The sequence below is a fragment of the Phytophthora infestans genome, genomic scaffold, assembly GCF_000142945.1.
Source record: "Phytophthora infestans T30-4 supercont1.17 genomic scaffold, whole genome shotgun sequence".
Lineage (NCBI taxonomy): Eukaryota > Oomycota > Peronosporomycetes > Peronosporales > Peronosporaceae > Phytophthora > Phytophthora infestans.
The window spans coordinates 1,855,147-1,868,707 of record NW_003303742.1 but is presented as its reverse complement, the minus strand read 5'-3'; positions in this window follow the sequence as shown (position 1 = coordinate 1,868,707).

Genomic DNA, 13,561 nt, shown 5'->3' with positions numbered 1-13,561 from the left:
TTCAAGGTCTCCTTTGTTTTTTTCAAACTAGGCGGTTCGCGCGTGTATATTCAATTCGTGCTAGATTTCTTATTGGAAATCTAGCACGAATTCTTGTTTGAATTCTTGTTTGAATTCTTGTTCAATTTCATGCTATTATTCTCGCTTTTCATTCTCGCTTTTCATTCTTACTTTTCATTCTCGCTTTATATTCGCCTCATAGTCTTCGTCCTGCACTATAACTCCTTAGTCATATAAGCGCTGTTGGGATCCTCCGTATACTGGGCAAACGGCCCGCAGTATTCAAAACCGAGCTTCTCATACAGCCTGCGGGCCGGCTCAAAAAAAGCCATGGAGCCTGTCTCCAGACTGAGACGGCTGTACCCGCGCTCCTTGGCCGTACGGATAATATGCTCCAGCATAACTCCGGCCACCCCTTTGCGCTGATGCCGCGAGGCGGTCTGCATGGATTTGATTTCGCCGTGGCCTCCCCCCAGCTCCTTCAAGGAACCGTCACGGTCGTCGTGGTGCCGTCCGGGCCGGGGATCTCCAGCTCGTTCTTACCATTCGACGTTGGCGTCACGTCCGCGATGGCCGTCGTCGTCGAGCCGTCCGTGGTCGTGATCGTCACTTCCTGCTTGCCGTCGATCACCGGGCCGTCCGTTGTCACTGTAGCGGGACCCGTAGGAGTTATCACGCTGACCGTCGTCGTCGTCGTCGTCGTCGTCGTGGCCGTGCCGTATTCACTCTCACGGACTGGAATCGGAATCCGTCGGGGGCTCTCACCAGGACCCAGCGGGACTTCCACCCACAATGATCCGTCCGTGTACTCCAGCACATCAACAGTACGCTTCTCCGGCGAGCTGCCGTCATGCTTCAGAATCGTGATACTCTGCGTGCGTTCCGGTGTCACCGGGCCATTGAACAGCACCGTCCAAAATCCGGCGGCCGTGTCAATCTCGACAGATGGTAGCCCCTCCGTGCCCGTTTGGTGTTCACTCGGGTAGCCGCCATAGCCGCTCCCTGTCGACGTCGAAGGAACCGTCACGGTCGTCGTGGTGCCGTCCGGGCCGGGGATCTCCAGCTCGTTCTTACCATTCGACGTTGGCGTCACGTCCGCGATGGCCGTCGTCGTCGAGCCGTCCGTGGTCGTGATCGTCACTTCCTGCTTGCCGTCGATCACCGGGCCGTCCGTTGTCACTGTAGCGGGACCCGTAGGAGTTATCACGCTGACCGTCGTCGTCGTCGTCGTCGTCGTCGTGGCCGTGCCGTATTCACTCTCACGGACTGGAATCGGAATCCGTCGGGGGCTCTCACCAGGACCCAGCGGGACTTCCACCCACAATGATCCGTCGGTGTACACCAGCACATCAACAGTACGCTTCTCCGGCGAGCTGCCGTCATGCTTCAGAATCGTGATACTCTGCGTGCGTTCCGGTGTCACCGGGCCATTGAACAGCACCGTCCAAAATCCGGCGGCCGTGTCAATCTCGACAGATGGTAGCCCCTCCGTGCCCGTTTGGTGTTCAGTCGGGTAGCCGCCATAGCCGCTTCCTGTCGACGTCGAAGGAACCGTCACGGTCGTCGTGGTGCCGTCCGGGCCGGGGATCTCCAGCTCGTTCTTACCATTCGACGTTGGCGTCACGTCCGCGATGGCCGTCGTCGTCGAGCCGTCCGTGGTCGTGATCGTCACTTCCTGCTTGCCGTCGATCACCGGGCCGTCCGTTGTCACTGTAGCGGGACCAGTAGGAGTTATCACGCTGACCGTCGTCGTCGTCGTCGTCGTCGTCGTGGCCGTGCGGTATTCACTCTCACGAACTGGAATCGGAATCCGTCGGGGGCTCTCACCAGGACTCAGCGGGATTTCCACCCACAATGACCCGTCCGTGTACTCTAGCACATCAACAGTACGCTTCTCCCAAGAGCAGCCGTCATGCTTCAGAATCGTGATACTCTGCGTGCGTTCCGGTGTCACCGGGCCATTGAACAGCACCGTCCAAAATCCGGCGGCCGTGTCAATCTCGACAGATGGTAGCCCCTCCGTGCCCGTTTGGTGTTCAGTCGGGTAGCCGCCATAGCCGCTTCCTGTTCGACGTCGAAAGAAGCCGTCACGGTCGTCGTGGTGCCGTCCCGGCCCGAGGATCTACCAGCTCGTTCTTACCATTCGACGTTGGCGTCACGTCCGCGATGGCCGTCGTCGTCGAGCCGTCCGTGGTCGTGATCGTCACTTCCTGCTTGCCGTCGATCACCGGGCCGTCCGTTGTCACTGTAGCGGGACCCGTAGGAGTCGTCATCACGCTGATCGTCGATGTCGTCGTCGTCGTCGTGGCCGTGCCGTACTCACTCTCACGGACTGGAATCGGAATCCGTCGGGGGCTCTCACCAGGTCCCAGCGTGACTTCCACCCACAATGATCCGTCCGTGTACTCCAGCACATCAACAGTACGCTTCTCCGGCGAGCTGCCGTCATGCTTCAGAATCGTGATACTCTGCGTGCGTTCCGGTGTCACCGGGCCATTGAACAGCACCGTCCAAAATCCGGCGGCCGTGTCAATCTCGACAGATGGTATCCCCTCCGTGCCCGTTTGGTGTTCAGTCGGGTAGCCGCCATAGCCGCTTCCTGTCGACGTCGAAGGAACCGTCACGGTCGTCGTGGTGCCGTCCGGGCCGGGGATCTCCAGCTCGTTCTTACCATTCGACGTTGGCGTCACGTCCGCGATGGCCGTCGTCGTCGAGCCGTCCGTGGTCGTGATCGTCACTTCCTGCTTGCCGTCGATCACCGGGCCGTCCGTTGTCACTGTAGCGGGACCCGTAGGTGTCATCACGCTGACCGTCGTCGTCGTCGTCGTCGTCGTGGCCGTGCCGTATTCACTCTCACGGACTGGAATCGGAATCCGTCGGATGCTCTCACCAGGACCCAGCGGGACTTCCACCCACAATGATCCGTCGGTGTACACCAGCACATCAACAGTACGCTTCTCCGGCGAGCTGCCGTCATGCTTCAGAATCGTGATACTCTGCGTGCGTTCCAATGTCACCGGGCCATTGAACAGCACCGTCCAAAATCCGGCGGCCGTGTCAATCTCGACAGATGGTAGCCCCTCCGTGCCCGTTTGGTGTTCAGTCGGGTAGCCGCCATAGCCGCTTCCTGTCGACGTCGAAGGAACCGTCACGGTCGTCGTGGTGCCGTCCGGGCCGGGGATCTCCAGCTCGTTCTTACCATTCGACGTTGGCGTCACGTCCGCGATGGCCGTCGTCGTCGAGCCGTCCGTGGTCGTGATCGTCACTTCCTGCTTGCCGTCGATCACCGGGCCGTCCGTTGTCACTGTAGCGGGACCCGTAGGAGTTATCACGCTGACCGTCGTCGTCGTCGTCGTCGTCGTGGCCGTTGCCGATTCACTCTCACGCACAGGGATCGGAATCCGAAGCGGGGTCTCACTCTGACCCAGCGGCAGTTCCATTTCCAACGATACTGACGCGTACTCGAGCACAAAGAACAGAAAACTTATCCTTCGACGTGGCGGTGTGGGTTAGGATCGGGATACTCTGAGTGTGTTCCGGTGTCACCGGGCCGATGGAACAGCACGTCCAAATCCCGGCGCCCGGGTCCCATCTCGACAATGTACCCTCGTGCCGTTGGGTTCATCGGTACGCCTACGCTCCGTGACTCAAAGAACCTCACGTGCTGGGGTGGCCTCGGGCGCGGATTTTACCAGTTGTTTTCTAACCCTTGGGAACTGGGGGCTGGCACTTGCGACTGGGGACGTTGTTGTTGCAAACCTGCCCGGTTTGGAATTGTCCACTTCTGGTTGGGCGTAGTTGCACGGGGGCCTTGGTTTTTTAACCTCGGCGGCCGTCCGGTGTCACTGTAGCGGGACCCGTAGGAGTCATCACGCTGACCGTCGTCGTTCGTCGTTCGTTCGTTCGTCGTTGGCTCGTTTCCATAATTCCATCGTCACCGAACTGGGAATTCAGAATTCCGTTCGGGGGCTCTCTCCCCAGGGACCCAGGCGGGAATTACCACCCACAAATGAATCCGTCGGTGTACACCAGCACCATCAACAGTACGTTTCTCCGGCGGAGCTGCCGTCATGCTTCAGAATCGTGATACTTCTGCGTGCGTTCCGCTGTCACCGGCCCCATGGAACAGCACCGTCCAAAAATCCGGGCGGCCCGTGTCAATCTCGACAGATGGTAGCCCCCTCCGTGCCCGTTTGGTGTTCACTCGGGTAGCCGCCATAGCCGCTTCCTGTCGACGTCGAAGGAACCGTCACGGTCGTCGTGGTGCCGTCCGGGCCGGGGATCTCCAGCTCGTTCTTACCATTCGACGTTGGCGTCACGTCCGCGATGGCCGTCGTCGTCGAGCCGTCCGTGGTCGTGATCGTCACTTCCTGCTTGCCGTCGATCACCGGGCCGTTCGTTGTCACTGTAGCGGGACCCGTAGGAGTTATCACGCTGACCGTCGTCGTCGTCGTCGTCGTCGTCGTGGCCGTGCCGTATTCACTCTCACGGACTGGAATCGGAATCCGTCGGGGGCTCTCACCAGGACCCAGCGGGACTTCCACCCACAATGATCCGTCGGTGTACACCAGCACATCAACAGTACGCTTCTCCGGCGAGCTGCCGTCATGCTTCAGAATCGTGATACTCTGCGTGCGTTCCGGTGTCACCGGGCCATTGAACAGCACCGTCCAAAATCCGGCGGCCGTGTCAATCTCGACAGATGGTAGCCCCTCCGTGCCCGTTTGGTGTTCAGTCGGGTAGCCGCCATAGCCGCTTCCTGTCGACGTCGAAGGAACCGTCACGGTCGTCGTGGTGCCGTCCGGGCCGGGGATCTCCAGCTCGTTCTTACCATTCGACGTTGGCGTCACGTCCGCGATGGCCGTCGTCGTCGAGCCGTCCGTGGTCGTGATCGTCACTTCCTGCTTGCCGTCGATCACCGGGCCGTCCGTTGTCACTGTAGCGGGACCCGTAGGAGTCATCACGCTGACCGTCGTCGTCGTCGTCGTCGTCGTCGTCGTTGCCGTGCCGTATTCACTCTCACGGACTGGAATCGGAATCCGTCGGGGGCTCTCACCAGGACCCAGCGGGACTTCCACCCACAATGATCCGTCGGTGTACACCAGCACATCAACAGTACGCTTCTCCGGCGAGCTGCCGTCATGCTTCAGAATCGTGATACTCTGCGTGCGTTCCGGTGTCACCGGGCCATTGAACAGCACCGTCCAAAATCCGGCGGCCGTGTCAATCTCGACAGATGGTAGCCCCTCCGTGCCCGTTTGGTGTTCAGTCGGGTAGCCGCCATAGCCGCTTCCTGTCGACGTCGAAGGAACCGTCACGGTCATCGTGGTGCCGTCCGGGCCGGGGATCTCCAGCTCGTTCTTACCATTCGACGTTGGCGTCACGTCCGCGATGGCCGTCGTCGTCGAGCCGTCCGTGGTCGTGATCGTCACTTCCTGCTTGCTGTCGATCACCGGGCCGTCCGTTGTCACTGTAGCGGGACCCGTAGGAGTCATCACGCTGACCGTCGTCGTCGTCGTCGTCGTCGTCGTGGCCGTGCCGTATTCACTCTCACGGACTGGAATCGGAATCCGTCGGGGGCTCTCACCAGGACCCAGCGGGACTTCCACCCACAATGATCCGTCCGTGTACTCCAGCACATCAACAGTACGCTTCTCCGGCGAGCTGCCGTCATGCTTCAGAATCGTGATACTCTGCGTGCGTTCCGGTGTCACCGGGCCATTGAACAGCACCGTCCAAAATCCGGCGGCCGTGTCAATCTCAACAGATGGTAGCCCCTCCGTGCCCGTTTGGTGTTCAGTCGGGTAGCCGCCATAGCCGCTTCCTGTCGACGTCGAAGGAACCGTCACGGTCGTCGTGGTGCCGTCCGGGCCGGGGATCTCCAGCTCGTTCTTACCATTCGACGTTGGCGTCACGTCCGCGATGGCCGTCGTCGTCGAGCCGTCCGTGGTCGTGATCGTCACTTCCTGCTTGCCGTCGATCACCGGGCCGTCCGTTGTCACTGTAGCGGGACCCGTAGGTGTCATCACGCTGACCATCGTCGTCGTCGTCGTCGTCGTGGCCGTGCCATATTCACTCTCACGGACTGGAATCGGAATCCGTCGGATGCTCTCATCAGGACCCAGCGGGACTTCCACCCACAATGATCCGTCCGTGTACTCCAGCACATCAACAGTACGCTTCTCCGGCGAGCTGCCGTCATGCTTCAGAATCGTGATACTCTGCGTGCGTTCCGGTGTCACCGGGCCATTGAACAGCACCGTCCAAAATCCGGCGGCCGTGTCAATCTCAACAGATGGTAGCCCCTCCGTGCCCGTTTGGTGTTCAGTCGGGTAGCCGCCATAGCCGCTTCCTGTCGACGTCGAAGGAACCGTCACGGTCGTCGTGGTGCCGTCCGGGCCGGGGATCTCCAGCTCGTTCTTACCATTCGACGTTGGCGTCACGTCCGCGATGGCCGTCGTCGTCGAGCCGTCCGTGCTCGTGATCGTCACTTCCTGCTTGCTGTCGATCACCGGGCCGTCCGTTGTCACTGTAGCGGGACCCGTAGGAGTTATCACGCTGACCGTCGTCGTCGTCGTCGTCGTCGTTGCCGTGCCGTATTCACTCTCACGGACTGGAATCGGAATCCGTCGGGGGCTCTCACCAGGCCCCAGCGGGATTTCCACCCACAATGATCCGTCCGTGTACTCCAGCACATCAACAGTACGCTTCTCCGGCGAGCTGCCGTCATGCTTCAGAATCGTGATACTCTGCGTGCGTTCCGGTGTCACCGGGCCATTGAACAGCACCGTCCAAAATCCGGCGGCCGTGTCAATCTCGACAGATGGTAGCCCCTCCGTGCCCGTTTGGTGTTCACTCGGGTAGCCGCCATAGCCGCTTCCTGTCGACGTCGAAGGAACCGTCACGGTCGTCGTGGTGCCGTCCGGGCCGGGGATCTCCAGCTCGTTCTTACCATTCGACGTTGGCGTCACGTCCGCGATGGCCGTCGTCGTCGAGCCGTCCGTGGTCGTGATCGTCACTTCCTGCTTGCCGTCGATCACCGGGCCGTCCGTTGTCACTGTAGCGGGACCCGTAGGAGTCATCACGCTGACCGTCGTCGTCGTCGTCGTCGTCGTTGCCGTGCCGTATTCACTCTGACGGACTGGAATCGGAATCCGTCGGGGGCTCTCACCAGGCCCCAGCGGGACTTCCACCCACAATGATCCGTCCGTGTACTCCAGCACATCAACAGTACGCTTCTCCGGCGAGCTGCCGTCATGCTTAAGGATCGTGATACTCTGCGTGCGTTCCGGTGTCACCGGGCCATTGAACAGCACCGTCCAAAATCCGGCGGCCGTGTCAATCTCGACAGATGGTAGCCCCTCCGTGCCCGTTTGGTGTTCACTCGGGTAGCCGCCATAGCCGCTTCCTGTCGACGTCGAAGGAACCGTCACGGTCGTCGTGGTGCCGTCCGGGCCGGGGATCTCCAGCTCGTTCTTACCATTCGACGTTGGCGTCACGTCCGCGATGGCCGTCGTCGTCGAGCCGTCCGTGGTCGTGATCGTCACTTCCTGCTTGCTGTCGATCACCGGGCCGTCCGTTGTCACTGTAGCAGGACCCGTAGGAGTCATCACGCTGACCGTCGTCGTCGTCGTCGTCGTCGTCGTGGCCGTGCCGTATTCACTCTCACGGACTGGAATCGGAATCCGTCGGGGGCTCTCACCAGGACCCAGCGGGACTTCCACCCACAATGATCCGTCCGTGTACTCCAGCACATCAACAGTACGCTTCTCCGGCGAGCTGCCGTCATGCTTCAGAATCGTGATACTCTGCGTGCGTTCCGGTGTCACCGGGCCATTGAACAGCACCGTCCAAAATCCGGCGGCCGTGTCAATCTCGACAGATGGTAGCCCCTCCGTGCCCGTTTGGTGTTCACTCGGGTAGCCGCCATAGCCGCTCCCTGTCGACGTCGAAGGAACCGTCACGGTCGTCGTGGTGCCGTCCGGGCCGGGGATCTCCAGCTCGTTCTTACCATTCGACGTTGGCGTCACGTCCGCGATGGCCGTCGTCGTCGAGCCGTCCGTGGTCGTGATCGTCACTTCCTGCTTGCTGTCGATCACCGGGCCGTCCGTTGTCACTGTAGCGGGACCCGTAGGAGTCATCACGCTGACCGTCGTCGTCGTCGTCGTCGTCGTTGCCGTGCCGTATTCACTCTGACGGACTGGAATCGGAAATTCGTCGGGGGCTCTCACCAGGCCCCCAGCGGGACTTCCACCCACAATGATCCGTCCGTGTACTCCAGCACATCAACAGTACGCTTCTCCGGCGAGCTGCCGTCATGCTTCAGAATCGTGATACTCTGCGTGCGTTCCGGTGTCACCGGGCCATTGAACAGCACCGTCCAAAATCCGGCGGCCGTGTCAATCTCGACAGATGGTAGCCCCTCCGTGCCCGTTTGGTGTTCAGTCGGGTAGCCGCCATAGCCGCTTCCTGTCGACGTCGAAGGAACCGTCACGGTCGTCGTGGTGCCGTCCGGGCCGGGGATCTCCAGCTCGTTCTTACCATTCGACGTTGGCGTCACGTCCGCGATGGCCGTCGTCGTCGAGCCGTCCGTGGTCGTGATCGTCACTTCCTGCTTGCTGTCGATCACCGGGCCGTCCGTTGTCACTGTAGCGGGACCCGTAGGTGTCATCACGCTGACCATCGTCGTCGTCGTCGTCGTCGTGGCCGTGCCGTATTCACTCTCACGGACTGGAATCGGAATCCGTCGGGGGCTCTCACCAGGACCCAGCGGGACTTCCACCCACAATGATCCGTCCGTGTACTCCAGCACATCAACAGTACGCTTCTCCGGCGAGCTGCCGTCATGCTTAAGAATCGTGATACTCTGCGTGCGTTCCAATGTCACCGGGCCATTGAACAGCACCGTCCAAAATCCGGCGGCCGTGTCAATCTCAACAGATGGTAGCCCCTCCGTGCCCGTTTGGTGTTCAGTCGGGTAGCCGCCATAGCCGCTTCCTGTCGACGTCGAAGGAACCGTCACGGTCGTCGTGGTGCCGTCCGGGCCGGGGATCTCCAGCTCGTTCTTACCATTCGACGTTGGCGTCACGTCCGCGATGGCCGTCGTCGTCGAGCCGTCCGTGGTCGTGATCGTCACTTCCTGCTTGCTGTCGATCACCGGGCCGTCCGTTGTCACTGTAGCGGGACCCGTAGGTGTCATCACGCTGACCATCGTCGTCGTGGGGGGAGCTTACTCGCCAGTACAAAAAGGATGATGTCCGAGTACACACACAAAAAGGATGACTTGCGAGTACAATTTGGGAAAAAGGTGGATTGGCGAGTATGGCACCATAAAAGGTGGATCATCGAGTACATTCGCAAGAACCGACAAGTTTGGTCAGTGTCACCGGAGACTATGGGATGACTCGCATACCTAGTGCGTGACTGTAGGCGACAGCAGCTGCGAGCTGTTCCACGTCCATAAGCTCCACTTTTCCGGTTGAGAACTTGACCTTCCACTGATAGCGACCGCCATTTTCGAGCCAACGGTCGACATGTCCAGGCACATGCTCACGTAGCACTTGCCCCCTGTTCTTCACACTAAACTCCTTGGTCACGTGCCAGTGTGTTGGCGCGGCGGGGCTTTCCATGAAAAGCTGCTCCAGGTGCGAGACACCGAAGAACCGCGCGTCGCTTTTGTTGAACCGCGTGCGGGCAAGCGCGCCGCGGGATTTGAACTGACCTCGGGCGTCGTCGAACTGGCAGCACACTCAACAAGGCGTCGATGCTGATCTTCTCGAGGAGCGCCATCGTCGCGACAATGTGCTCGCACATCCATCCTGACTGGCGTGACTCAGAGCAATCGCACACATAGCACTGACGCACCATTCGGATCTAGAGTAAGAACAGTCAGAACCGTCGCTGCCATGTGGGATTGATATGAGATTAAGTACGTACATCGTCTGCACTCCATTTTGGAGACACCTCGAACGGGTCATGCTCGCTGTTGAGTACTTGAACGCGGTAGAGTGACTGGTAGAGCAGTTGGGCCTCCGTCATGGGTTTGTTTTTGACCAGCTTTCCATCGAGAGAATCAATGTACCTGACCGATACAAAAGTAACACTGACGTGAGACGGAGACATACCGCAAACAGAGCGACACCAACAGAGCGACGGACTCACTTTCGCATGCGCGCCTCCGTCACTTTCACCCCTTTGCTCGGATTCTCCACACACGTCGCATACTCCAGCGCGTTGAAGACGACTGTCGCTAGCCACAGCCAGCCACCAGCAGTCACAGGCAGCCATTGGTTGCGACAGGCATCAACTGGGGTGCACCACATATCCGTAAATAGCGTTTCCTAGTGAGCCATAAAAAATGTTCTCCGTGTAATCGGGAGCTCGCAACTCATCCTTTTCGAGCCATGGACTCGCCAATCCACCCTTTTTCCCATTTGTACCCGCAAACCATCATTTTTGAGCATGTACTCGAAGATCATCCGTTTTGTACTCCAATATAATCCGCACCCCGTCGTCGTCGTCGTCGTGGCCGTGCCGTATTCACTCTCACGGACTGGAATCGGAATCCGTCGGGGGCTCTCACCAGGACCCAGCGGGACTTCCACCCACAATGATCCGTCGGTGTACACCAGCACATCAACAGTACGCTTCTCCGGCGAGCTGCCGTCATGCTTCAGAATCGTGATACTCTGCGTGCGTTCCGGTGTCACCGGGCCATTGAACAGCACCGTCCAAAATCCGGCGGCCGTGTCAATCTCGACAGATGGTATCCCCTCCGTGCCCGTTTGGTGTTCAGTCGGGTAGCCGCCATAGCCGCTTCCTGTCGACGTCGAAGGAACCGTCACGGTCGTCGTGGTGCCGTCCGGGCCGGGGATCTCCAGCTCGTTCTTACCATTCGACGTTGGCGTCACGTCCGCGATGGCCGTCGTCGTCGAGCCGTCCGTGGTCGTGATCGTCACTTCCTGCTTGCTGTCGATCACCGGGCCGTCCGTTGTCACTGTAGCGGGACCCGTAGGTGTCATCACGCTGACCATCGTCGTCGTCGTCGTCGTCGTTGCCGTGCCGTGCCGTATTCACTCTCACGGACTGGAATCGGAATCCGTCGGGGGCTCTCACCAGGCCCCAGCGGGACTTCCACCCACAATGATCCGTCCGTGTACTCCAGCACATCAACAGTACGCTTCTCCGGCGAGCTGCCGTCATGCTTCAGAATCGTGATACTCTGCGTGCGTTCCGGTGTCACCGGGCCATTGAACAGCACCGTCCAAAATCCGGCGGCCGTGTCAATCTCGACAGATGGTAGCCCCTCCGTGCCCGTTTGGTGTTCAGTCGGGTAGCCGCCATAGCCGCTTCCTGTCGACGTCGAAGGAACCGTCACGGTCGTCGTGGTGCCGTCCGGGCCGGGGATCTCCAGCTCGTTCTTACCATTCGACGTTGGCGTCACGTCCGCGATGGCCGTCGTCGTCGAGCCGTCCGTGGTCGTGATCGTCACTTCCTGCTTGCTGTCGATCACCGGGCCGTCCGTTGTCACTGTAGCGGGACCCGTAGGTGTCATCACGCTGACCATCGTCGTCGTCGTCGTCGTCGTCGTGGCCGTGCCGTATTCACTCTCACGGACTGGAATCGGAATCCGTCGGGGGCTCTCACCAGGACCCAGCGGGACTTCCACCCACAATGATCCGTCCGTGTACTCCAGCAACATCAACAGTTACGCTTCTCCGGGCGAGCTGCCGTTCATGTCTTTCAGAAATCTCTGATACTCTGCGTGCGTTTCCGGTGTTCACCCGGCCATTGAGCAGCACCGTCCAAAAATCCGGCGGCCGTGTCAATCTCGATAGATGGTAGCCCCTCCGTGCCCGTTTGGTGTTCAGTCGGGTAGCCGCCATAGCCGCTTCCTGTCGACGTCGACGGAACCGTCACGGTCGTCGTGGTGCCGTCCGGGCCGGGGATCTCCAGCTCGCTCTTACCATTCGACGTTGGCGTCACGTCCGCGATGGCCGTCGTCGTCGAGCCGTCCGTGGGTCGTGATCGTCACTTCCTGCTTGCCGTCGATCACCGGGGCCCGTCCGTTGTCACTGTAGCGAGACCCGTAGGAGTTATCACGCTGACTGTCGTCGTCGTCGTCGTTCGTCGTCGTGGCCGTGCCGTATTCAACTCTCACGGACTGGAATCGGAATCCGTCGGGGGCTCTCACCAGGACCCAGCGGGACTTCCACCCACAATGATCCGTCCGTGTACTCCAGCACATCAACAGTACGCTTCTCCGGCAAGCTGCCGTCATGCTTCAGAATCGTGATACTCTGCGTGCGTTCCGGTGTCACCGGGCCAATGAACAGCACCGTCCAAAATCCCGGCGGCCGTGTCAATCTTGACAGATGGTAGCCCCTCCGTGCCCGTTTGGTGTTCAGTCGGGTAGCCGCCATAGCCGCTTCCTGTCGACGTCGAAGGAACCGTCACGGTCGTCGTGGTGCCGTCCGGGCCGGGGATCTCCAGCTCGTTCTTACCATTCGACGTTGGCGTCACGTCCGCGATGGCCGTCGTCGTCGAGCCGTCCGTGGTCGTGATCGTCACTTCCTGCTTGCCGTCGATCACCGGGCCGTCCGTTGTCACTGTAGCGGGACCCGTAGGAGTCATCACGCTGACCGTCGTCGTCGTCGTCGTCGTCGTGGCCGTGCCGTATTCACTCTCACGGACTGGAATCGGAATCCGTCGGGGGCTCTCACCAGGCCCCAGCGGGATTTCCACCCACAATGATCCGTCCGTGTACTCCAGCACATCAACAGTACGCTTCTCCGGCGAGCTGCCGTCATGCTTCAGAATCGTGATACTCTGCGTGCGTTCCGGTGTCACCGGGCCATTGAACAGCACCGTCCAAAATCCGGCGGCCGTGTCAATCTTGACAGATGGTAGCCCCTCCGTGCCCGTTTGGTGTTCAGTCGGGTAGCCGCCATAGCCGCTTCCTGTCGACGTCGAAGGAACCGTCACGGTCGTCGTGGTGCCGTCCGGGCCGGGGATCTCCAGCTCGTTCTTACCATTCGACGTTGGCGTCACGTCCGCGATGGCCGTCGTCGTCGAGCCGTCCGTGGTCGTGATCGTCACTTCCTGCTTGCTGTCGATCACCGGGCCGTCCGTTGTCACTGTAGCGGGACCCGTAGGTGTCATCACGCTGACCATCGTCGTCGTCGTCGTCGTCGTGGCCGTGCCGTAATCACTCTCACGGACTGGAATCGGAATCCGTCGGGGGCTCTCACCAGGCCCCAGCGGGACTTCCACCCACAATGATCCGTCCGTGTACTCCAGCACATCAACAGTACGCTTCTCCGGCGAGCAGCCGTCATGCTTCAGAATCGTGATACTCTGCGTGCGTTCCGGTGTCACCGGGCCATTGAACAGCACCGTCCAAAATCCGGCGGCCGTGTCAATCTCGACAGATGGTAGCCCCTCCGTGCCCGTTTGGTGTTCAGTCGGGTAGCCGCCATAGCCGCTTCCTGTCGACGTCGAAGGAACCGTCACGGTCGTCGTGGTGCCGTCCGGGCCGGGGATCTCCAGCTCGTTCTTACCA